Below are 26,708 nucleotides of genomic sequence, written 5' to 3' on the forward strand. Positions count from 1 at the left end.
CTAAATGAGGTTAATATAAAAGGTCAGCTTAGATTGTTATTTTCCAGTGACGGCTGACGCTGGGAAAACAAAGGAGAGCCGCCGGCGGGGGTTCTGTACAGTGCGCGCTCCTATTCACGGCGAGTTTGCCCAGGTGTGAAGTGACATCACGCCGTAAAACATCATTTGTGTACACAGCCCCCGTCTCAGAGGGGCCATCCCCCGGCGCTGGAAGCGCTCTGTCATCTCCAACGCTGCGCCTTCTCACCTGAGCAAACGTTCAGCTGGGGCAGCGTGTGAAAGGACAGACCTTCGGAGACATTCGACATACGTCGGCGTTCTGACACTTCTATACACTCACACATGCTTCACATTCCGAGGACGCAAAACAAGGAGCGAAACCCCACCGCCTAAAGATGGAGGGTAATATGATGGGATTTTTCCTTCCCTGGTTATTCCCCCCCCCCCCCTCCTCCTACCAACAATATATAAGCCTACTGGTTTCATTCATTTACACCCAATGATGTCATCACTGGGTCTCTGTGCTTCTCTATGACCATGTTTCTCACCTTTTTTTTCTTTACATTATCATTTGCAATTTTGCAAAATGTCGAGGCGCCCCAGTCATAAATAGGGTCCACCTTTCACATCAGAGTCCTCATACCCCTCCTCCTTTTACATCTGAGTCCTCAGTCCCTCCTCTTTTCACATCATAGTCCTCATCCCCTTACCATCTTTTCACATCACAGTCCTCATACCTCTTCCTTCTACTTTCACACCAGAGTCCCCATACCTCTTCCTTCTACTTTCACATCAGTGTCCCCATACCTCTTCCTTCTACTTTCACATCAGAGTCCCCATACCTCTTCCTTCTACTTTCACATCAGAGTCCCCATACCTCTTCCTTCTACTTTCACATCAGAGTCCCCATACCTCTTCCTTCTACTTTCACATCAGAGTCCCCATACCTCTTCCTTCTACATTCACATTAGAGTCCTTATACACCTTCCTTCTACATTCACTTTAGGGTCCTCAACTCCCCCTTTCTTTTCACATCAGAATCCTTAGTCCCCGTCCCCCCTTCACTTCAGAAACATACCCCTCCTCCTTTCACATCAGAGTCATAACACCCCTCCTTCTTTCACATCAGAATCTTCATACCCCCCTTCAAATTAGAGTCCTCATACCCCCCCCCCCCTTTTTATATTACAGTCCCCATACCCCTCCTTGTTTCACATCAATGTCCTCTACCTCCCCGTTCACATTAGAGTCCTCATACCCTCTTCCTTTCACAACAGAGTCCTCATAACCTCCTCCTTTCACATCAGAGTCCTAGTACCCTCCCTCCTTTCACATTGGAGTCCCCATACCCCTCCTCCTTTCACATCAGAGTCCTCATACCCCCTCACATTAGAGTCCTCATACCCTCCTTTCACATTGATGTCCCCATACTACCCCCCTTTTTAAATCAGAGTCCTCAGTCCGGCTTCTTTTCACATCATAGTCTTCATCCCCCTCCCTTCTCTTTTCACATCATACTCTTTAACCCCCTATTTCTTTTCACATCAGAATCCCTAGCCCCCCCCCTCCCCCTTCACATCAGAATCCCTAGCCCCCCCCTTCACATCAGAGTCCTCATACCCCTCCTCCCTTCACATCCGAGTCCTCATACCCCTCCTCATTTCACATCAGAGTCCTCATACCCCTTCTCCTTTCATTTCAGAGTCCTCATACCCCTCCTCCTTTCACATCAGAGTCCTCATACCCCTCCTCCTTTCACATCAGAGTCCTCATACCCCTCCTCCCTTCACATCCGAGTCCTCATACCCCTCCTCCTTTCACATCAGAGTCCTCATACCCCTCCTCCTTTCACATCAGAGTCCTCATACCCCTTCTCCTTTCATTTCAGAGTCCTCATACCCCTCCTCCTTTTACACCAGACTAATCATACCTCTCTTCCTTTCACATCAGAGTCCTCATACCCCTCCTTCTTTCACATCAGAGTCCTCATACCACTCATCCTTTCACATCAGAGTCCTCATACTCCTTCTCCTTTCACATCAGACTAATCATACCTCTCTTCCTTTCACATCAGAGTCCTCATACCCCTTCTCCTTTTATTTCGGAGTCCTCATACCCCTCCTCCTTTTACACCAGACTAATCATACCTCTCTTCCTTTCACATCAGAGTCCTCATACCCCTCCCTCTTTCACATCAGAGTCTTTTACAGACCTAAGGCAAACCTATGACAACCAATTCTAGCTGATCTTACTCTGACCTGAGTAATCCATGGCAACCAGTCATAACTGACCTGGGTTGCCAATAGCAACTAGTTCTACCTGACCTTACTGACATGAGTAACCTATGGCAACCAGTCATTTCTTTTCACATCAGAATCCCTAACCCCCCTTCACATTAGAGTCCTCATATCCCTCCTTCTTTCACATCAGAGTCCTTTACAGACCTAAGGAAAACCTATGGCAACCAATTCTAGCTGATCTTACTCTGACCTGAGTAATCCATGGCAACCAGTCTAACTGACCTTACTCACCAGTTCTACATGACCTTACTAACATGAGTAACCTATGGCAACCAGGCATAGCTGACCTTACTGACCTGAGTAACCTATGGCAACCAGGCATAGCTGACCTTACTGACCTGAGTAACCTATGGCAACCAGCCCTAGTTGACCTTACTGACCTGAGTAACCTATGGCAACCACTCATAGCTGAACTTGCAGACCTGGGTAACCTTTGGCAACCAGCCATAGCTGACCCTACTTGTGCTGCAGAAACATGCACCACCCTTGCACCCCTCCGCACTTCACCACACATCACACTGGTGTTGTCATGTGAAGGGGGCACATGGACTACAATCATTTCTATGTGGAGCCAACCCTCTGAAGAACACTACAGCCCCTCCCCAGCCACAAATGGTGGATAATATACAGTAATACGGTACATTGCACTCCGCTACACAGCAAACGCCAAAACGATATGAACTAGCTGAAGTTCTGTCGCGCCACGAAGACTTAGAGAAAGTCAGAAGCGTCTGTTTTTTGTTTTTCTTTGGGATTGGCTGCCTTTTAACTTTAATAAAGCGTGTCGAATATCCATGTACGATCTCACCTGCCCACAATTCACATTAGTCTCCGTGACTAAGAAGAGAGGTGTTCACTATATAATAAGGAGTGAATGGAACAGATCCCACAGCTAACGTTACAATACTCTAATGAATGGTCTTACACTGGAAGGGATTAAAGGGGGTCACAGTACATTAAGGCCCCAGTGCTACCAAAAAAACAAAACAAAACAAAAAAAAACACTAAAAATAATAAAAAATGATATTAATAACAACATTTTAGCTCATGCAAATGGCTCAGACCGGGGGAGTCGCTCGGGTTTTGTAATGCAATTCCCAAATGATTGTGATTCAATTATACTAAATGGAAACAAGTTTATTTCACACAATGGCGCAGGCACTTAGCGAATACACAAGCGCCAAGCAGGTGACTTATAGTCTAAATTTCACCGGTATACTTTTTCATTTTAATTCGGCTATTGAGTCGTCGTGTGATCTAATGGCGTCTTTTATCGCCGTATCTCAAAGGAGAAGAACTGTACCTTTTTGAACAAAAAATGTCGTATGCCGCCATACTCCGCCGTGTTCTGTGGGTGTAGCAGGAGTTGCTCGTGTTTGGATTTGGCAGTCTGTATTTTAAATACAGGTGTCAGCTCTACTAAGTTCCACGAACTTTCTCCTCGCAGTGCCCATCTGCTTCCATGGCACGCAGCCGCGCACACTCCCAGATGTTACCCAAAGTGTCACAGCCACATCCAATCAGAGTGGCACAGCCCCATCCTCTCTTTAAAACTGTCACCATCTCAACCCATCAGAGGGACTTGCTTCCTCTGCCCGCTTTTTTAAACCTTATGCAGCTTATGGCGGCTGCCAGAGCAATGCTTTGCTAGCAGAAAAGCTAGCTGCCAATCCCATCGTACACCTTCCTGCTATCAGGCTTGTATCCACCATTTGATTCCTGTGCACCGTTTTCTGGTTTGTTCCTGGTTACCCATGTCTGCTGCTTGTATTGACCCTCAGCTTGTACCTGGTTATCTATGTTTGCTGCCCATCCTAACCTATGGCTTGTTGTTGGTTATCTATGTGTGTTGCCCATCCTGACCTCTGGCTTGTTGTTAGTTATCTACGTCTGCTGCCAATCCTGACCCTTTGCTTGTTCTTGGTTATCCATTTCTGCTGCCTATCCTGACCTTCACCTTGTACCTGTTTATCTATGTCTGCTGCCCGTCCCTGCCTTCTGGCTGTTGTTGGTTATCTATGTCAGTTGCCTATCCTGACCTCTGGCTTGTTGTTAGTTATCTACGTCTGCTGCCGATCCTGACCCTTGGCTTGTTCTTGGTTATCCATTTCTGCTGCCTATCCTGACCTTCAGCTTGTACCTGTTTATCTATGTCTGCTGCCCGTCCCTGCCTTCTGTCTGTTGTTGGTTATCTATATCAGTTGCCTATCCTGACCTCTGGCTTGTTGTTATCTAAGTCTGCTGCTGATCCTGACCCTTGACTTGTTCTTGGTTATCCATGTCTGTTGCCTATCTTGACCTTCAGCTTGTACCTGCTTATCTATGTCTGCTGCATGTCCTGACCCCTGGCTTGTTTTTGGTTATCCATGTCTGTTGCCCATCCTGACCTCTGTCTTGTTTTTGGTTATCCATGTCTGCTGCCTATCCTGACCTTCAGCTTGTATCTGGTTATCTATGCCTGCTGCCGTTCCTACCTTCTGGCTGTTCTTGGTTATCTATGTTGTTTGATTATTTTAACCTCTGGCATGTTGTGCATTATCTATGTCTGAGAAGAAGAGAGCAGATTATAAGAGAGGGGAGAGGAGAGGAGAAGAGAGAGAAGAGAGGAGAGAAGAGAAGGGAGAGGGAAGAGGAGAAGACCAGAGAATATAGGAAAGGAGAGGAGAAGAGAGGAGATCATTGGAAGAGAGAGGACAGAAGAACAGAGGAGGATAGAAGAGAGAGGACAGGAGAACAGAGGAGGAGAGAAGAGAGAGGACAGGAGAACAGAGGAGGAGAGAAGAGAGAGGACAGGAGAACAGAGGAGAGGAGAATAGAGGAGAGAGGAGATCAGAGGAGGAGAGATTAGAGAGGACAGGAGAAGAGAGGGGAAGAGAGGAGAGAGGAGATCAGAGGAGGAGAGAAGAGAGAGGACAGGAGAAGAGAGGAGAGGAGAAGAGAGAGGACAGGAGAAGAGAGGAGAAGAGAGAGGACAGCCGAACAGAGGAGAGGAGAAGAGAGAGGACAGCCGAACAGAGGAGAGGAGAAGAGAGGAGAGAGGAGATCAGAGGAATAGAGATTAGAGAGGACATGAGAAGAGAGGAGTAGAGAGGAGACCAGAGGAGGAGAGAAGAGAGAGGACAGGAGAACAGAGGAGAGGAGAAGAGATAGGACAGGAGAACAGAGGGGAGAGAAGTGGGGAGAGGGGGAGAGGAGAGGAGTGGAGAGGGGAGGAGAGAGGGAATGGAAAGGAAAGGAAAGGAGAAAGTATGAGGAAAGGAGAAAAAGTGAAAAAAGCAATTAGATAAGAACAGATCACTTAATGTGACAGTGCAGAAAACAGAAAGTGGTAAGTAGAAAATCATAGAGAATGCATGGCGAATAAAAAAAGAGACAAAAAACTAGAGGAAAAGGGAAATAAAAATAAAATGCACATTTGAAAAAGGATTGACAAAATAGGAAACAAAACATGAGGAAAATAATAAAGAAAAGACAAACAAAAGGAGTCTGCAGAATGGGAGGGCGAGTTCGGTAATTCTGCACAATACGTGATGTTTGCTTACTGTAAGAAGCTCGTCTGAAGAGTCAGCTAAACATTTTTGCAGCGGTAACCCCGCAGGCCAACCTCAGCTCGGTGTAAGACAGGACTGACCACCAGGGACCCGGGTGATAAATGGCCAGTTTATAAGTCTGTCATGCCACTGACATCCCTGGGGACACGGGGGACTCTCTGAAAATAACATATTACCAACCTGTGGCTACGGCCATGATCAATCACACTGATCAGATATGGCAACCATGAAGCATGGAGAGGCCTGGCAGAGCTCACAGGCCAGCATGACAAATGAGAGGGCCAGAGGAAGGAAGTGAGCGAGAGAGATGCTGATGGCAGGTCAACCTAGGTAATGTAGAGGCACCGCAGTGTATAGCATGGGGGTCTCGTGGGACGTGTCACCGGCATAACTGTACTTTTAATGTTTTACTGATTTTTACAGATAGAAGCAGATTTATCTACCGACTTGGTGACAGCTTCCGATTGGCGATTCTGTCTGCACACTGAAATAGACTGTTTTTCAGCCAATCGCCTGTACCTGCATGCTCCAAACTTGTCAGTTGTAGCTGCGAGGACGTCTGGTCAATGTTGACTGTTTGGCTCTTAGAGCCAACATAAGCCCCTGGAAGCTGTACTCATTGACCACCGGAACAGCAACCTCCCCTTCCCCAGTTCCCCTTTATAGTAATTTTACAGTGCAGTCATAGGGGCCCAGTATGTTAGAAATTATGGTTCTGTGTGAGGAAATTTGTCTTCTTTTGAACCACGTACCTGTAGGCCAACTTTGGCTTTTGCAAGGCCTGGCCAAAAAATGATTTGAAGATTCTCAAATCAAATCAACCTCACTTTATGTGAATTCGACTTGACTCAACTCATATTGTAACTGTACTGTCTTCTTTTATTTTGTGAGGGCCAAACTGTTGTCGCTATATGAATTCTGTATAATAATAATAACATACAATTTAAGGAACAAGTGTGGTGTGACGTCACCCCGTAAGGCCCTTTCAAACGTGTTTTGTGCACCTGCACCTGAGGAGGCGTAACCCCTGATGACGTGCACGTGTACGAAACACATTGGGAGGGGCCTTACGTGCTGACGTCATGCAGCCGTTTCCGATTTCTAGCAAGTCCAGCCATGATTGTTTGTTTATATTGGATAAACTATGTATGCTGCAGCTTTTTTATGTTAGTTTTTTATGGATATTGAGTGCAAAAAATACTACATCAGGAAGGTATTGTGGCTCTCTGGACTGGATAATTTGGAGGTCTGGAGGATCATTTTACTAAGTGATAACTGTGACTTGCTTATATTTAGTATACCTCTGTTGAGTGCATATATGTTGGAGGAGGCATAACACCGTTGTTTGTCACGTGGTGGATATTTAAGGTTATTTATACAATATAAAGTGTTTATATCATTGAGTACTGGTGAGTGCATAGAGGTGGCGGATTGATAGCATCCTCCTTATCACATGTTGGATTCTTCTCTTCTTTAAAGATTTTTAACTGAACTCATATAAAGGTAACCAACTTCCTAAGTGGATTTATATGTCATCAAGCTTTCTTGACAACCCTGAAAGGCTGTGCACCAGCGTAATTATGATAGCCCAATGCTTGGTCTAGGTATCAAGATGGTGGCGTGAAGTAGCCATCTTCAGATGTTGATTTATATTTCATCAAGCTTTGTTGACAACCCAATGAGGCTGTGCACCAAAGCAGTTATGATAGCCTAATGCTTGATCCAAGAATCAAGATGGCGGCATGAGGTAACCATCTTCAGACGTTGATTTATATGTCATCAAGCTTTCGTGACAACCCTGATAGACTGTTCACCAGAGAAGTTATGATAGCCCAATGCTTGGTCCAGGTATCAAGATGGTGGAGTGAGGTAGCCATCTTTAGACATTGATTTATTATTCATCAAGCGTTATTGATAACATCCCAAGAGGCTGTGCACCAGAGAAGTTATGATAGCCCAATGCTTGGTCCAGGAATCAAGATGGTGGAGTGAGGTAGCCATCTTTAGACATTGATTTATTATTCATCAAGCGTTATTGATAACCCCAAGAGGCTGTGCACCAGAGAAGTTAAGATAGCCCAATGCTTGGTCCAGGTATCAAGATGGTGGAGTGAGGTAGCCATCTTTAGACATTGATTTATTATTCATCAAGCTTTATTGATAACCCCAAGAGGCTGTGCACCAGATCAGTTATGATAGCCAAATGCTTGGTCCAGGTATCAAAATGGTGGAGTGAGGTAGCCATCTCCAGACCCTTGATTAATATTTTATCAAGCTTTTTTGCAACCCTAAGAGGCTGTGCACCAGAGCAGTTATGATAGCCCAATGCTTGGTCTAGGTATCAAGATGGTGGCGTGAAGTAGCCATCTTCAGATGTTGATTTATATTTCATCCAGCTTTGTTGACAACCCTATGAGGCTGTGCACCAAAGCAGTTATGATAGCCTAATGCTTGATCCAAGAATCAAGATGGCGGCATGAGGTAACCATCTTCAGACGTTGATTTATATGTCATCAAGCTTTCGTGACAACCCTGATAGACTGTTCACCAGAGAAGTTATGATAGCCCAATGCTTGGTCCAGGTATCAAGATGGTGGAGTGAGGTAGCCATCTTTAGACATTGATTTATTATTCATCAAGCTTTATTGATAACCCCAAGAGGCTGTGCACCAGATCAGTTATGATAGCCAAATGTTTGGTCCAGGTATCAAAATGGTGGAGTGAGGTAGCCATCTCCAGACCCTTGATTAATATTTTATCAAGCTTTTTTGCAACCCTAAGAGGCTGTGCACCAGAGCAGTTTTGATAGCCCAATGCTTGGTCTAGGTATCAAGATGGTGGCGTGAAGTAGCCATCTTCAGATGTTGATTTATATTTCATCAAGCTTTGTTGACAACCCTATGAGGCTGTGCACCAAAGCAGTTATGATAGCCCAATGCTTGATCCAAGAATCAAGATGGCGGCATGAGGTAACTATCTTCAGACGTTGATTTATATGTCATCAAGCTTTCCTGACAACCCTGATAAACTGTTCACCAGAGAAGTTATGATAGCCCAATGCTTGGTCCAGGTATCAAGATGGTGGATTGAGGTAGCCATCTTTAGACATTGATTCATTATTCATCAAGCTTTATTGATAACCCCAAGAGGCTGTGCACCAGATCAGTTATGATAGCCAAATGCTTGGTCCAGGTATCAAAATGGTGGAGTGAGGTAGCCATCTCCAGACCCTTGATTAATATTTTATCAAGCTTTTTTGCAACCCTAAGAGGCTGTGCACCAGAGCAGTTATGATAGCCCAATGCTTGATCCAGGCATTAAGATGACAGAGTGAGGTAGCCATCTCCAGACATTGATTTACATTTCATCAAGTTTTATTAGCATTCCTGAAGCACAGTGAGATGGCCACCTCCAGTACAAGGCACTGACAGATATCGTTTAATCGGGGGCAATTAAAACATAATGCCTTCATATGTATAATTATGCCTTTGTACTTTTTTATCCCACGTCAAGTGAAAGAAACATGTTAATTGATAATCTTTTGACACATCCATGTCATCTCCAGAGGAAGTATTTGATATGAAATAAAAGAAAAATCTATGTTGGATAAAACCTATTCTCATGAAGCCACTGTGACTTTTATTCTAATCTAAGCTGTCGTTTTCTACATGAAACGTGTCTACAAGATTAGAGGTCTTGTATGTCTAATATGTGACGTGATCTCTATGAAAGACTCAGAGCAATTAATATCAAATCCAGAGGTAGGCAGAGAAGAAAAGTCATGGTATTTATGGAATACATAGGGTATTTTTTATAAGAGTGAACCAACCCTTTAGGCAAGTGCCCCAACGTTTTTGTAAGGACACTTCTTCATGCAGCCATTGGCTCCTTTAGGGTATAATTTATCATACAATTCTGTCCGTTAGGTGCTGTAGCGGCAGGACTTCGCCTTAAGGAGACTGGTGACCTAAGCCTGCTATCTGTGCACTGCAAGATCTGTCTCCTCAACTGCCACCCTCCACTCAGTTCTGCAGGAAGCCTCTACGTGACCAAGGATGCCCCACATCTAGGTGTAGTGCAGCGTGGTGCTGCGGAAATAATTCACAGAGTCAGATACAATGGAAAACTTGTATAGATACCCAAAGGAGTTGTGACCCTACACTTTACCTCCCCCTCAGGAACCTTTCCTTACTGCTAGCACTGTCCCTAACAAGTGGAGTACCTGTCCCTACTCTACCAAATTGCAAAAAGCGCACCAAGCCTAGGAGCCAGGGCCTTAAAGTGGAGCTCCACCCAAAAGGGGAAGCTCCGCTTGTCTGCCCCCCCCTCCGCTGCCCCATGTGGCACCATTTGGGGGGGGGAGAGGGAGCAGGCACACGTTTAACTGGGCCAGACGTTTCGCCCCCTCCTCCTTGCCCCACAGCCAGCTCATTCACAAAGCGCAGTGTGCAGCAGGAAATCGGCTGTGAAGCTGCAAGTCATCACTGACAGTTTCCCTTAGGCAAAATGGCAGCACGAACACCCGATAGCCAATTGACTGAGCTGGATTCCTAGACAGGTAAGTGCCCTAATATTAAAAGCAGCTACAGTATTTTTTTTACAGTAATTTTTTTTTTTGAAGGGTCCTTGAGCTCCTCTCTAAATAGGCTCTGCCTGATCCAAGATGGCTGTCACAGTCACATGGAGCGGCAGCATCCAACTGGATTGCTTCCCCAGTTACCCAGGAAACCATAGAGGAACTGTATTCCCCTTAATTTCCTCTCCAGCTTTAATGCCTCTGCAGTGGAGAAAGTAGACTGCACCTGCCCTTTATGCAGACTCCTTATCCCTTCATCGAAGAGTTTCTATGGACAGGAAAAAGAAAAGTGGGGACTGCAGAGGAATGGAAAGACCTTTCCAGAAAAAGTAAGACTTGCCTGGAACTGAGCTTTAAATATTAATATTTTAATTTTCAAAATAGGATAATAAAACAACTGTCTGGCCTATGTGTTCCTTCCAAATATCATATGCCTTTATGGCGTAATAATTGTCCCTAATATACATCTATGGATCCTGTCCTTACCCGCAGTCCCCAGAGTACTGAAAAATGTATTGTCCACATCTTTTGACAGTTGACAAATACGAAGTGTAGCAATGGAAAGGGTAACATCTCCGTACCGGTAATGATTCGCCAAGGGAATTGGCACAGATGGCTCTCAATGTTAAGTTGTAAGTGTTGAGGAGGTCTTGTCTCAAGACGCTCTTTTGTCTGCGTTGTCACTTGGCCTACGGAGCTGCCGCATCCATCATTTTATCATTACCAACATCTGTGTTGATTCTGGGCAAATTGCGAGGGCCTGTCCCGTGCCAGCGGCTAACAACTAACCTTCTCCACTCGACTGAACACGCAGACAACACAAATTTGTCTACTGCAAGATGAATGACAAAGAAAAGGGACTTCAACAAGACATTTATGTATGGCTTCTGCAGGTTACAAGCAAGAAGATCAGAACATGTCTTAGAATTGGGGGAATAATATACTATGGTAGTCCAATAGCAAATATCAATACAGCACCGCTTGGCTCTTTAAAGTTTATCTTCAAGGTAACCTTAATTGACGATGGGCATTTGAGACCCATTACAAACAACGCTTTGTAGTCAAGGATAATGGAGTAGGATGAATTAGTCCTACCAATAGATATGGGGCCTGGTACTGGAAATCTGCCTGTTATGACCACACTATGCAGTAACCTTTACCCCTCCAGGCCTTCTGCTTGCATCACCATAGGGTCTTCCTGCAATAAAGTAGATGTCAAGCCCAGCTGAATGGCATTTATTTGGTACAGCACTGTGCAATATACTGTATATATATATATATATACACATACAGTAAAACCTTGGATTGAGAGTAAATTGGTCTGAGAGCGTTTTGCAAGACAAGCAAATTTTTTTTATACATTTTGACTTGATAAACAAGCGATGTCTTGATATATAAGTAGCGTCACCACCGTCATGTCACAACTGAGTATAAAAGAGAAGAGAGGTGCCTCTAAGTGTAGCAATATGGTTACATTTAATGAAGGTTCAACATTTAGCAACTCCCATGGTCGATGATCAAAAGAGGTATATCTAAGTATGCAGGCATCCGGGGTAAAGCTGTCCACATAGACCGTCCTCCGCACCGCCATCTACGTCATCCCTTCCACGAGCGCTTCAAGCCTCACTTTCAGATCACTCTACTGCAGGGTAGTCTTCCCGGTCATAACTGCAGACCGATGGCGGTGAGAGCCGGCGGTGCGGGGGACAGTCTATGTGGATAACTTTACACCGGATGCCTGCATACTTAGATGTGTCTGTTTTAATCATCAACCATGTGAGTTGCTAAAATGTTGAGCCTTCAATAAATGTGCCCATATTGCTACACTTATGGCACTTTTCCTCTGCAAGTACCGGCTCGGCTCTACTGGGCCCTGCTTGGCCCAGTTTGCTTTTCCACTGCTGGTACCGCATGGTATGGTGTTGGAACGGTTCGGTACGGTACGGTATGGTTTGCTTTTCCACTAAAGTAGTACTAAAGTTAAGTGGGTGGGATAACAACGGGGTGGGTGGGATTCTCTGACCAATCAGTGGCTAGTAGTGACTGCATGCAAAGGATTTTGGGATATGGTACCGGGTATAGTACCTCTTGGAACCGCAATCGAGTAGGTACTGTTTTTGAGAGCCGTACCGTTCGGTTCCATGAAGTGGAAAAGCGCCGCCGTACCGTACCGTACCGAACCGTTCCTACACTATACCATGCGGTACCAGCAGTGGAAAAGCACAAAAGCGAGCCGAACCATTCGGTTCCAGGCAGTGGAAAAGCGCCATTAGAGGCGCCTCTCTTCTCTTTTATACTCTGTAGCTCCTGCAAGATTTTGCTTCTAATTTGCTTCTAAAAAGGAGGCCAGGCACTGGTGTTGGATGAGAAGGCATGGCTCGCAGTCTCTGCTCTAATTCAGCCCAAAGGTGTTCTATCGGGTTGAGGTCAGGACTCTGTACAGGCCAGTCAAGTTCCTCCACCCCCAAACTCGCTCATCCATCTCTTTATGGACCTTGCTTTGTGCACTGGTGCGCAGTCAATTTGGAACATGAAGTTTGGCCCCTGAAACGCGTTGGTTTTGTACTAACTTTATGTTTGGAATAAACTTAATTTTGGACTCAAACATTTTGATGTGTTGTTTCAATTTCAGATCCAAAAATTCTCTTTATGAGCCAATGTGATTGTGGCAACATTTCAGTGTGTGGGGACTGCCTACCCACCATTTGGATGCCTCACTGGGGTTCCAATAACACAAATTCATGTTATCCATCATCATCTCAAGGCTTCAGCAAAAACTATCCACTCTCAAATGGAAGCACTCCAACAGCAATCCAGCGGGGTAATTAAATTATTAAGCGATCTTAGGGAATAGTAGAAATATTTTCTTTTGATACTCAATAAACTAGTAAATGATACTATTCAAGCCACGTCTGCCATTTATGTAACCGCTTTATACCCTGTCCTGGGGTTGTACCCTGGGGATAAGGGTTTCTTCTTTATGTCATGGTTTTTGGTTACAATGGCAAAACTTACAAGTGAGTGGGCCTGTAAATTGAATATTACTAGTAACCTCTTTCCTTTTTTATTACTCCAGCGGCAGCCTGCATTGTTCAGGACCAGGTTCCTGATAGTGAGAACAATGGACTGTACCATAGTGGAAGGAACGAAAATTTCCCAATTCCCCCATCAACACAGTTAGTGTTGGTGAGGGAATGCCTCCTGCAGCGCTATTGTGTTCTGCCGGGGGGAGGGGGGGGGGCGCTGAACCTTCCCAGCCACCAAAGAGCACAGTGAATGCTGCTAGCCCCTATAGCCGTTGGCAGTGATCGCATTTAAAAAGAAATCCAAAAGGCTGGTTGTACCCAAGTCGATCAATGGATCAACTCGGGTACAATCAGCCTGCCTATACACATGGATTAAATCTTGGCCAGTCGCCGTTGAACCTGCCGAATTTCGATCCATGTATGGGTGGCTTTAGGTAAGAATTTTTCCTTACTCTGGCACTAATGGGCATTATGAGCATTTAACCCTTGCAGTATGGGAGGGTAGGAAGGGAGGAGGGGGGGGGGAGTTGATCCCATTACAAAGGTATTTTTTACCAGAATTAAAAATAAAAAGTCAGTCCTATAGAATAGGGGGGAGGGGGGGGGCTTTTAACAGGCCTCAATCTTGGCCAGTGCTTGTTGAACGTCCGCATTTCTATCCATGGGCTGCAATGTAAGATGTACTGGGGTGCTTTCCTTACTCTGGCACTCCTAGGCATTATGAGCACTTACCCTTTGCAGTATGGGTTTGCAGGAAGAGAGGAGGGGGGGAGTTGATCCCACTGCAAAGGTATTTTTTTTTTTTTTTCGTTGTGTCCAGAATAAGGCTTTAAACCCTTACTATACGGTAGGCCACCCAAAAATTACCTTACCGGAGTTCATCTTTAAAACTAGAAATAACCCAATTCCATATTTACGCATTTTATGTATGTTCAGTAACAAACACATTATGTTAAAAGTTACTCATGCAAATACATACCAACATTTATACAAACTCCCCCATGAAACATCAAAATATTTGACTCCTCGGAAGGAGACCAAGGTCTTTAAATATTGATGTTTCTGTATTTAAGAAGAAACAAAAAGGACTAATTGTCCCCGGTATACCAGAATAAAAAATAAAAAATCAGTCCTATAGAATAGGGGGGGAGGGGAGCATTTAACAGGCCCCGAATCTTGGCCAGTCCCTGTTGAACTAGCTGAATTAGGCTTTAAACCCTTACTATACGTACGGTAGGCCACCCAAAAATGACCCGACCAGAGTTCATCTTTAAGACTAGAAATATCTCAATTCCATTTTTATGTATGTTCAGTAACAAACACATTATGTTAAAAGTTACTCATGCAAATACATACCAACATTTATACAAAATCCCCCATGAAACATCAAAATATTTGACTCCTCAGAAGGAGACCAAGGTCTTGAAATATTGATGTTTCTGTACTTAAGAAGGAACAAAAATGATTAATTGACCCGGTATACCAGAATTAAAAAAAAAAAAGTCCTTTAGAATAGGGGGAGGGGAGGAGCTTTTAACAGGCCCCAATCTTGGCCAGTCCCTGTTGAATGGCCAAATTTCTATCCATGGGCTGCAATGTAAGATGTACTGGCGTGCTTTCCTTACTCTGGCACTCCTAGTCATTATGAGCATTTACCCCTTTGCAGTATGGGTGGGCAGGAGGGGGGGTGATACTACTCCAAAGGTATTTTTTACCAGAATTAAAAATAAAAAGTCAGTCCTATAGAATAGGGGGGAGGGGGAGGAGCTTTTAACAGGCCCCAATCTTGGCCAGTCCCTGTTGAACTGGCCGAATTTCTATCCATGGGCTGCAATGTAAGATGTACTGGGGTGCTTTCCTTACTATGGCACTCCTAGACATTATGAGCATTTAACCTTTGCAGTATTGGTGGGCAGGAAGGGAGGAGGGGGGGAGTTGATCCCACTGCAAAGGTATTTTTTTTCCTTGTGTCCAGAATTAGGCTTTAAACCCTTACTATACGGTAGGCCACCCAAACATTACCTTACCAGAGTTCATCTTTAAGACTAGAAATAACCCAATTCCATTTTTACGCATTTTATGTATGTTCAGAAACAAACACATTATAGAATGGGAGAGGAGCCTTTAACAGGCCCCAAATCTTGGCCAGTCCCTGTTGAACTGGCCAAATTTCTATCCATGGGCTGCAATGTAAGATGTACTGGGGGGCTTTCCTTACTCTGGCACCCCCAGGCATTATGAGCATTTTCCCTTTGCAGTATGGGTGGGTAGGAAGGAAGGCGTGGGGGTGTGGGGGGTGTGGGGGGGGGGTGGGTTGATCCAACTGCAAAGTGTTTTTTTTCCTTGTGTCCAGAATTAGGCTTTAATCCCTTACTATACGGTAGGCCACCCAAAAATGACCTTACCAGAGTTCATCTTTAAGATTAGAATTAACCCAATTCCATTTTTACGCATCTTGGCCAGTCCCCATTGAACTGCCCGAATTTCTATCCATGGGCTGCAATGTAAGATGTACTGGGTGCAGTATGGGTGGGCAAGAAGGGAAGGGGGGGGGGATGGGTTGATCCAACTGTAAAGTGTTTTTTTTCCTTGTGTCCAGAATTAGGCTTTAAACCCATACGGTAGGCCACCCAAAAATTACCTTATCGGAGTTCATCTTTAAGACTAGAAATAACCCAATTCCATTTTTACGCATTTTATGTATGTTCAGAAACAAACACATTATAGAATGGGAGAGGAGCCTTTAACAGGCCCCAAATCTTGGCCAGTCCCTGTTGAACTGGCCAAATTTCTATCCATGGGCTGCAATGTAAGATGTACTGGGGGGCTTTCCTTACTCTGACACTCCCAGGCATTATGAGCATTTTCCCTTTGCAGTATGGGTGGGTATAAAGGGAAGCCTGGGTGTGTGTGTGGGGGGGGATGGGTTGGTCCAACTGCAAAGGTATTTTTTTTCCTTGAGTCCAGAATTAGGCTTTAATCCCTTACTATACGGTAGGCCACCCAAAAATTACCTTACCAGAGTTCATCTTTAAGACTAGAAATAACCCAATTCCATTTTTACGCATCTTGGCCAGTCCCTGTTGAACTGGCCGAATTTCTATCATGGGCTGCAATGTAAGATGTACTGAGTGCAGTATGGGTGGGCAAGAAGGGAAGGGTGGGGGATGGGTTGATCCCACTGCAAAGGTATTTTTTTTTCGTTGTGTCCAGAATTAGGCTTCGAACCCTTACTATACGGTAGGCCACCCAAAAATTACCTTACCAGAGTTCATCTTTAAGACTAGAAATAACCCAATTCCATTTTTACGCATCTTGGCCAGTCCCTGTTGAACTGGCCGAATTTCTATCATGGGCTGCAATGTAAGATGTACTGAGTGCAGTATGGGTGGGCAAGAAGGGAAGGGTGGGGGATGGGTTGATCCCACTGCAAAGGTATTTTTTTTTCGTTGTGTCCAGAATTAGGCTTCGAACCCTTACTATACGGTAGGCCACCCAAAAATTACCTTACCAGAGTTCATCTTTAAGACTAGAAATAACCCAATTCCATTTTTACGCATCTTGGCCAGTCCCTGTTGAACTGGCCGAATTTCTATCATGGGCTGCAATGTAAGATGTACTGAGTGCAGTATGGGTGGGCAAGAAGGGAAGGGTGGGGGATGGGTTGATCCCACTGCAAAGGTATTTTTTTTTCGTTGTGTCCAGAATTTGGCTTTAAAACCCTTACTATACGGTAGGCCACCCAAGCATTACCTTACCGGAGTTCATCTTTAAGACTAGAAATAACCCAATTCCATTTTTACGCATTTTATGTATGTTCAGTAACAAACACACTATGTTAAAAGTTACTCATGCAAATACATACCAACATTTATACAAACTCCCCCATGAAGCATCAAAATATTTGACTCCTCGGAAAGGAGACCAAGGTCTTGAAATATTGATGTTTCTGTATTTAAGAAGGAACAAAAATGACTAATTGTCCCCGGTATACCAGAATTAAAAATAAAACAAAATCAGTCCTATAGAATGGGGGGGAGGGGAGGAGGGGGGGGGGGGCTTTTAGCAGGCCCCAAAGTTCCAGAATGTCAGCTAGATGTACTTTCCTCTCCATCCATTTCTCAGTCTGTAATAACCGTGCCGCCAAGATGGAAAGACCTCTCATCGTCAAGTCACCTCCATGGCGTTCCCTCGCAAGGCAGGTGTTACTGTAATTAGCTATTGTTTGACTATCAAAAGTCTGAGCTGATTAAATCCACTAAGCACAAGTGCACTTTTTTATTTCAAAGAATATTATGAACGACACGCTGAGCCCCTTTCAATGTGGACCTTCCTTCCGGAGACTGCGAGGAACCCATGCCAAGAGTAATCAAAACGTAAATCTGCATAAACCTTCGGGGTTTTTAATTCAAGCAGAGCCCTTTCATGGCAAATATGTTACTTTATGAGCTGCGGTCGTAGGCAAGGCGAGAAAAATGTGACTTCTTAAGAAAAATGACTGGCATCTCTTTAGTGATTAACGCAAGATTAATGGAGGCCCCCACTGCTCGGTCTAAGTCCATTCTATCGCTAATTCATTTAGGTACCATTACAGATGCACTCGACAAAAAGCACCTGCTAGGAAGTCATGTTTTGGCAAGCAGCGATAGCCATTATGGTCAGACCCTAAATACATTTTTTATTAGTGAAGCCTCGGTAAGTGCGTTACTATTTGACAGTGCTTTCAGGTCCTTGCGCTATTTAATGTATTCAATTAGTTAAAAAAAAAAAAAACGGATGACTTCTATTTTAATACAGCATTGTACCCAATTTATCTATGATATATTTGAATTAAAGATTGGTTTCAAACCTACCAAAAAAAAAAAATTAAAAAATAAAGAATAGGCACGGTTTTATATAGATCCTGCACAAGCTCCAGGGTATTTAAAATGAATTTGAAATTTGTTATCCGATGGCTTTTTTTTTGTAGTCGGCACTTAGGCTGGGTTCACACTATTGCACCGCAGTAGCGCACATGCACTATGGAGTGGAAAGGCAGCCTATCCATGCGAATGGGCTGCCTAACACACCCAAAAAAAAAAAAAAAGACGTAAGCACTTTAGTAACGTAACGCACTGCAAAGAACGGCGTTGGTTTTCCATGTGTTGTGGTGTGCTGCAATGTAAGATATGCTGGGGTGCCATTCAGAATGAATACAGTGCGTTGCGGTATTGCATGTGTTACTGCAGCTCAATAGTGTGAAAAAAGACTTAAAGTGGTTCTAAAGGCAGAAGGTTTTTTTAACCTTAACCACATGCTTGTCGGGCACTTATACCCCCCTTCCTGCTCAGGCCAATATTCAGCTTTCAGCCCTCTCACACTTTGAATGACAACTGTGCGTTTATGCAACACTGTACCCAAACAACATTTTTTTTTTTTCACACAAATAGCGCTTCCTTTTAAGCCCCGTTCACACTGGGGCGACGCTACTTCCCGGGGCGACCTCACAGGTCGCGGCGCGCTGCTCGCACCGCGACCTCGGAGCGGCCGGCACGGACTTCATAACATTGAAGTCAATGCAGGTCGCTCCAGGTCACCCCAAAGAAGCTCCGGACCCTTTTTCTAAGTCGGAGCGACTTGTGTCGCTCCTATTAGAATGGGTCCACAACTTCTCTATGCCAGGCGACCTGTCAGGCGACCCAAGTGTGAACGGGGGCTTAGTGGCATTTAATCAAAAAGAAACAAAAAAGATTGCGAATATAAAAACCAAAAAGAAAAAAGTTCATAGTTTATTCCATTTTGCAAACAGGTAATTTTCTCCTTCACTGATGTGCGCTGATGAGGCTGCACTGATGGGCACTGATAGGCTGCACTGATGGGCACTAATAGGCACTGATGAGGTGGCACTGATGGGCACTGATAGGTGGCACTCATGGGCACTGATAAAGCTGCACTAGCGGGCACTGATGAGGAGGCACTGATAGGCACGGATGAGGAAGCACTGATAGGTGGCACTGATGGACACTGATAGGTGGCACTGATAGGCTCTGATAAGCGGCACTGAAGGGCTTGAGAGGGGGCACTAATAGGTGACACTGATAGGCGGCACTGATGGGCACTGATAAGCACTGGTAGGCTGCATTGACAGGTGACATTGGTTATGAGGCACTGATGGGCACTGATTGGCAGCACTGATGGGCACTAAGAAGTGGTACTGGCAGGCACTGATGTGTGGCACTGATGGGCTCTGATAAGCGGCACTGAAGGCACGGCTCTGAAGGGCACCGAGAGGTGGCAGTGAAAGGCGACATTTATGGGCAGTGATAGGCGGCACTGATGGGCACTGATGAGCACTGGTAGGCTGCACTGATAGGTAGCACTGATAGGTGACACTGGTGATGAGGCATTGATGGACACTGATTGGCAGCACTGATGGACTCTGATAAGCGGCACTGAAGGGCACCGAGAGGGGGCACTGATAGGCGGCGCTGATGGGCACTGATAAGCAATGGTAGGCTGCACTGATAGGCAGCACTGATAGGTGACACTGGTGATGAGGAACTGATTGGCACTAATTGGCAGCACTGATGGGCACTAATAGGTGGCACTGGTGGGCACTCATGTGTGGCACTGATGGGCTCTGATAAGCGGCACTGAAGGGGACTTTTAAAGCAAAAAAATATAAAGAAACCATATATTTTTTTCTCCATATATATATATATAAGACCATATATTCTCTGATATCATTGGAATTAATTTTGAATTAATGGTAAACCTCACACTAGATTATTTTAGGATGGGATTGCTGCAACTAAATCCTAAATATTGGATTAAAAACACTATATAAAAAAATGAGTGTGCCATTGCTTTAAATGAATGACCAAACACGTGCAACAAAATAATTAAATATACACAATAACATACAAATGCGTCAAGTTCATAAATGTGCAAAATAAATAATCATATAATAAAATAAAATACATAATTGGTGAATTCATATTAAATCATATGTCCAAGTGCTTCCAAAGTGCTCAGTGCTCCAAACGTATATAAAGTGCTCCAGTGCAAATAAAGTGCTCTTCCAAAGTATAATAATGTTGGCCTCTTACCAGACAGGGGAGATCTCAGATTATGTAGTTCAAACAGCTATAGAGAGCAAACAGATTATAAGATCACGATGTTAGAAAGCACGGCCGCGGCCCATCTGACCAACTTGTGCGTAATGACGTCACACACTCGCTCCGCCCAACGCGTTTCCCCAAAACTGGCATCATCTGGGATTGGATGCCATCATTGGAATTAGTGTTGCCTGTCTGGCATGTCCACTGATTGTGGTGTTGGATAGCCAGTATTTAAGAAGCCTTGTAGCACCCAGCTTGTCTTTAGAACAGTCTCCCCTGCTAAATTAAGTGTATAGGAGATACAGATGGGTTTACATTTTATAAATCTTCCCCTCACTGGTGACAGTCATGGGATCAACTACTCAAGTATTGGTTAATGAGCTTGGCTAAACAGTTTTTGAACCACTATCCACAGATCTGGCTAGTTATCTGCTTTTCCTGACCGTTAACCCTCCGCCTCAGCAGAGCTCACATGACTATGATTTTGGCGTTTGGTCAAGTGACCAGCAATGATGGGGAGAAAAATAACAAGGATTCCATGGAAAATGGAAAGCACTTCCTACCTGCCTGTATATTTTATACTCCTAATATGGAAGGGGTACATTCTTCTAAGATTAAGTTGTCTTTTTATAGGTCCTTTGTTACTGGACACAATTTTGCAACTACACGTCATTATTAGGGATGGGCCGAACACCCCCCTGTTCAGTTCGCAGCAGAACTCTTGAACAGGGCAGATGTTGTAACCTGAACGGCGAACCCCATTAAAGTATATGGGTAGGGGTACTGTATACCCAATACCCATTCACATGGGGGGGGTGGGAATTGGGGTTCCCCTTGTTAAAGGGGGCTTCCAGTATCTGATAAGCCCCCTGCCCTGCAGACCCTGACAACCACAGCCCAGGGTTGTCAAGAAGAGGCTCTTGTCCCTATCAACATGGGGAAAAGGTGCTTTGGGGTGGGGGGGCACCTACCTCCCCATGTTGAGAGCATGTGGTCTGGTATGGTTCAGGAGAGGGGGGGGGCGCTTGCTTGTTTTATTTTTCAATTGTGGCGTTTGAGTTATTGACCACACCCCTATCCATCAATTAGTAGGCCAAAAGAAAAAAATATAAGCAAGTGCAGTCTATATCCTCCACTGCAGGTGGTGCTCATCTGCAGCGGCAATGCAGATGTGGGTGGAAGTCAAGAAGAGCTTAGTTCCTCTATAGTTTTCTTGGGGAGGCAGCTGTCCGATTGGAAGCTGGTGCATCATGTGGCTTTGGTGGCCATCTTGGATAAGGCAGAGTCTATTTAAGACCCTGGCTCTAGGGTTTGATGCACATTTTATCCTCCACTGCAGGTGGTGCTCGTCTGCAGCGGCAAAGCAGATGTGGGAGGAAGTCAAGAGGGTCTTAACTCCTCTATAGTTTCCTTGGGGAGGCAGCTGTCCGATCGGATGCTGGTGCATCATGTGACTTTGGCAGCCATCTTGGGTTAGGCAGAGTCTATTTAAGACCCTGGGTCTAGGGTTTGATGCACATTTTATCCTCCACTGCAGGTGGTGCTCGTCTGCAGCGGCAATGCAGATATGGGAGGAAGTCAAGAGGGTCTTAACTCCTCTATAGTTTCCTTGGGGAGGCAGCTGTCCGATTGGATGCTGGTGCATCATGTGACTTTGGCAGCCATCTTGGGTTAGGCAGAGTCTATTTAAGACCCTGGCTGTAGGGTTTGATGCACATTTTGTGAGTGGCCAGTGTAGGGACAGGTGACCTATCTTTTTGGGACAGTACTTAGAGCCAGGAAAAGGTTCTGGAAGAGTAGGAAAAGCGTAGTGACTACAGCAACCTTTCTGGAAAGCCTCCTCTGGGTATGGACCCACCAGGCCGCACTCTGCTCCTCGTGGCATACGCTGTGAGCATCTCTGGTTCTCCAGTCTTCTGTTCCTTCACTGTTGCACTTTGTAAGTGCTACCGGCCTCCCCACCAGGCCTGTTGTGTACTGGTGAAATGTGTTACAATATACCCGCAAGCATTAATATATTAACCCTAAGATGCAGTTCCCAAATAAATATGGATCAAAGGTCTATAGTTATACATTGCAAAAAATGGTCCCTCGGCTTTTAATGGTGAGTAAAACGGTTTTGTCCACAATAACACGTTGTCCACGCTGTCCACATCAACAGAATGCTCCCCTGGTGTCAAAAGGAGAGGAAGTCTTGCCAATGGGGTCACAGGCATAAAAAAAAAAACCTGATTAAAAAATAAGCTCTTCCCTAATTCATCCAAAACAAAACAAAAAAAAAGAAATTGTCTGGAATTAGGCTTTGAATGTAATGTCATGTATTTTTGTCACTTCCTAGGACTTCTTAGATAATGGATCCAACACCTGCGTCTTTAATCCAAGGCAACTTTTCATCTGTCTGTCTAAATAAAATAAAACATGCATCTGAAATCTTGTCTCAGTAAAGACCCGGAGTGTATTTGCTCCTTTTCCAAAAAAAAAAAAAAAAAACGTTGAGAATAAGATGGTTTCAGTCACGCCAGGCTCACGCTCGAGCCTCCCGTAACCCCCGTCTGGCATTTTCCTCTAAAATGTATGTGTTAATTATCTTGTCATGCCTGTAATTTCTCCCTGTAGTCTATTAATTAGAGGGTCACACACTAGGACTGTGTTTACCCAATAGCTTGTCTTTTTTTTTTTTTAATTATCGCATCTACTTAGCGGCTGACAAAGGCAAAAAACAAAAAAAAAAACACCCATTTGCATTCAGCGTGAAAGAAAACAGAAAACAGTATGGGAATCGTGCTCACTGTACAATGGAATCTCCATACTGAATTATTGTGCTTTTAGGAATCAAGATCACCACGTTATGTTCTTTTTAGGAAGAAATTTCGCTTTATATATTTAAAAAAATAAAATTTCTATTGGCAAAGCTGATTAGATCTCCTAATGAAACCTACGAAGCCCAATTCAACGACGTGAACTACGCGTTTTTTTAGGTGTTTTTTTCCCCGCAATAGTGTACGGTAGCCCATTCACTTTAACCACTTAAGCCCCGGAAGATTTTACCCCCATTCCGACCAGGGGGTATTTTGCGATTCGGCACTGCGTGAATTTAACGCACAATTGCGCGGTCGTGCGACGCTGTACCTAAACGAATTTGACGTCCTTTTTTTCCCACAAACAGAGCTTTCTTTTGGTGGTATTTGATCACCTGTGCGATTTTTTGATCACGCGCTATAAACAAAAAAAGAGCGTCAATTTTGCAAAAATAGCAATATTTTTCACATTTTTTTATATGAAATTCCCCCAAAAAAAAATGTAAAAATCAAAATTTTTAAAAATTTTCGGCCAATTTATTTTATGCTACCTATGTTTGGTAAAAAAAATCGCAAAAAGCGTATTTTGATTGGTTTGCGCAAAAGTTATCGCGTTTACTAACAAAGGGAAAGATTTTTGTCATTTTTGTTGTTTTTTTTTTTAACGCGTAATGGCGGCGATCTGCGATTTTTTTTGCGGTACTGCGACATTGCGGCGGACAGATCGGACCCTTGACTGACATTTTTGACACTTTTGGGGTTACCAGTGACATTTCTACAGTAATCAGTGCTATATATATGCACTGTTACTGTAAAAATACACTGGTAGTGAAGGGGTTAACTTTATTTGGAAGGGAGGGGCTGTGTGTGTCCCTAGGGGCGTGGTTTCTACTGTGATTGGCTGTGGCTCTAGCTGTAAAGACACTGATCAACGGATCTACATACCAGATCCGTTTTATCAGTGTCTTTGCAGCGAAGAGAATGACAGGCAGTTTGTTTACACAAGCTGCCTGACATTCTCCCTCTCCCCCGCCGATCGCCGAGTGACCGGCGGACATCGGGTCCGCTGGTCACACGCGCGGGGGGGTCCGTGACCACGCGGGAGCGGGAGCGCGCCCCGGGGGGCGCGCGCTCGCTCCCTAGACCCTCACAAGCAAGCAACGTAGCCCTACGTTAGTTTGCCTGTGAGGGGCTGACCGCCGACGTAGATAGTCGTGCGGCGGTCGGCAAGTGGTTAATGGACTACCCAATGCAAGACAAGCATTCCAACGTAGCTTCTGTACCCTTTTTTTAGCTGGCTTTGGTGCATTTTTATGCATTTAGGTGCGCTACAAAATGCCCCTTTTTAGCACGTCAGGTGTGAACGGGACCTTAATGAGAGGATAGCTAATATACAGGGAGAACCGGAGGATGGTATGGCTGTATTTACTATATAAATGAACAACCCACCGCGCCTACAAATTTTCCCCGATTGGAGGTATGAGTACAAACACATACACAGGTCCCTCTCAAAAAATTAGCATATTGTGATAAAGTTCATTGTTTTCTGTAATGTACTGATAAACATTAGACTTTCATATATTTTAGATTCATTACACACAACTGAAGTAGTGCAAGCCTTTTATTGTTTTAATATTGATGATTTTGGCATACAGCTCATGAAAACCCAAAATTCCTATCTCAAAAAATTAGCATATCATGAAAAGGTTCTCTAAACGAGCTATTAACCTAATCATCGGAATCAACTAATTAACTCTAAACACCTGCAAAAGATTCCTGAGGCTTTTAAAAACTCCCAGCCTGGTTCATTACTCAAAACCACAATCATGGGTAAGACTGCCGACCTGATGTAATGTTCCGGTACCTTTGGTACCCTAAATTACACTTTCCACAAGTGTATGCGCCCTACCATTTACTTTTGGAAAGGTGCGCATACACCTTTAAGACTGGAGCTGTCATCACCCAGCGCCGGACTAGATGGCTATTTAAAGCGCCGGTTCTCACTCACATGTGTTCGTTCAAACACCCTTACCTGGATGCTAACCTTGCTTGAAGCTTCCATGCTTGCAAGCTTACTTCACTGACGGAACCTCGCGGCGCTGATCCCTGTATCCCGCTACTGGATCATCCGCCTCTCCTGAACCACCCTTCGGCTGTATCGCTAATAGTGCTAAGTACCCCGCAGGGGAATTCTCTATAAACTTATACTAAGCTTACACTATCTAGCTTTGCATAGTAAAGACTGTTTATCACATCTGCATAACTAGATTGCTAGCTCTTGAGACTACTGCTACTTTTCTGCACTGGGTTGATCTCTTTTGTATGTCCACCTGCTATTCTATCATCTGCTATCATACAACATTGCTAAACCTTCCTGCATCCATCTGCTACTATCTCACCTTCAAGTGTCTATCACCTACCACCTCCACTCAACCTATCCCTCAACCTTCATCATTGTGTTACCACATACATAAAGTCACTCTAGGAACCAGTTTGCTAATTGTGTGTATTTACTGGCTGAAATAAGACCTTCCACACATGATGAGTCATTGAGGTTGGGAATGGTATCTCAGCATATCTCTTACATGACTACTGACGTGGAACTATTTCTGCAGCTGAAAATCCACACCATATAAGAAACGCAGGAGCGTTACACCTGACTGCTGTCCAGAAGGCCATCATTGACACCCTCAAGCAAGAGGGTAAGACACAGAAAGAAATTTCTGAACGAATAGGCTGTTCCCAGAGTGCTGTATCAAGGCACCTCAGTGGGAAGTCTGTGGGAAGGAAAAAGTGTGGCAGAAAACGCTGCACAACGAGAAGAGGTGACCGGACCCTGAGGAAGATTGTGGAGAAGGACCGATTCCAGACCTTGGGGGACCTGCGGAAGCAGTGGACTGAGTCTGGAGAAGAAACATCTAGAGCCACCGTGTACAGGCGTGTGCAGGAAATGGGCTACAGGTGCCGCATTCCCCAGGTCAAGCCACTTTTGAACCAGAAACAGCGGCAGAAGCGCCTGACCTGGGCTACAGAGAAGCAGCACTGGACTGTTGCTAAGTGGTCCAAAGTACTTTTTTCGGATGAAAGCAAATTTTGCATGTCATTCGGAAATCAAGGTGCCAGAGTCTGGAGGAAGACTGGGGAGAGGGAAATGCCAAAATGCCTGAAGTCCAGTGTCAAGTACCCACAGTCAGTGATGGTCTGGGGTGCCATGTCAGCTGCTGGTGTTGGTCCACTGTGTTTTATCAAGGGCAGGGTCAATGTAGCTAGCTATCAGGAGATTTTGGAGCACTTCATGCTTCCATCTGCTGAAAAGCTTTATGGAGATGAAGATTTCATTTTTCAGCACGACCTGGC

General features: G+C 44.6%; 1 protein-coding gene across 5 annotated transcripts in view; it reads right to left on the bottom strand.

The window, feature by feature from the left end:
- PRDM16 (PR/SET domain 16) overlaps positions 1 to 26,708 on the bottom strand; it is a 909,210-nt gene that overhangs the window by 415,480 nt on the left and 467,022 nt on the right. The gene's annotated exons all lie outside the window — the stretch shown is intronic.

The sequence above is a fragment of the Pelophylax lessonae genome, assembly GCF_965119305.1.
Source record: "Pelophylax lessonae genome assembly, chromosome: 12".
Classification (NCBI taxonomy): Eukaryota; Metazoa; Chordata; class Amphibia; order Anura; family Ranidae; genus Pelophylax; species Pelophylax lessonae.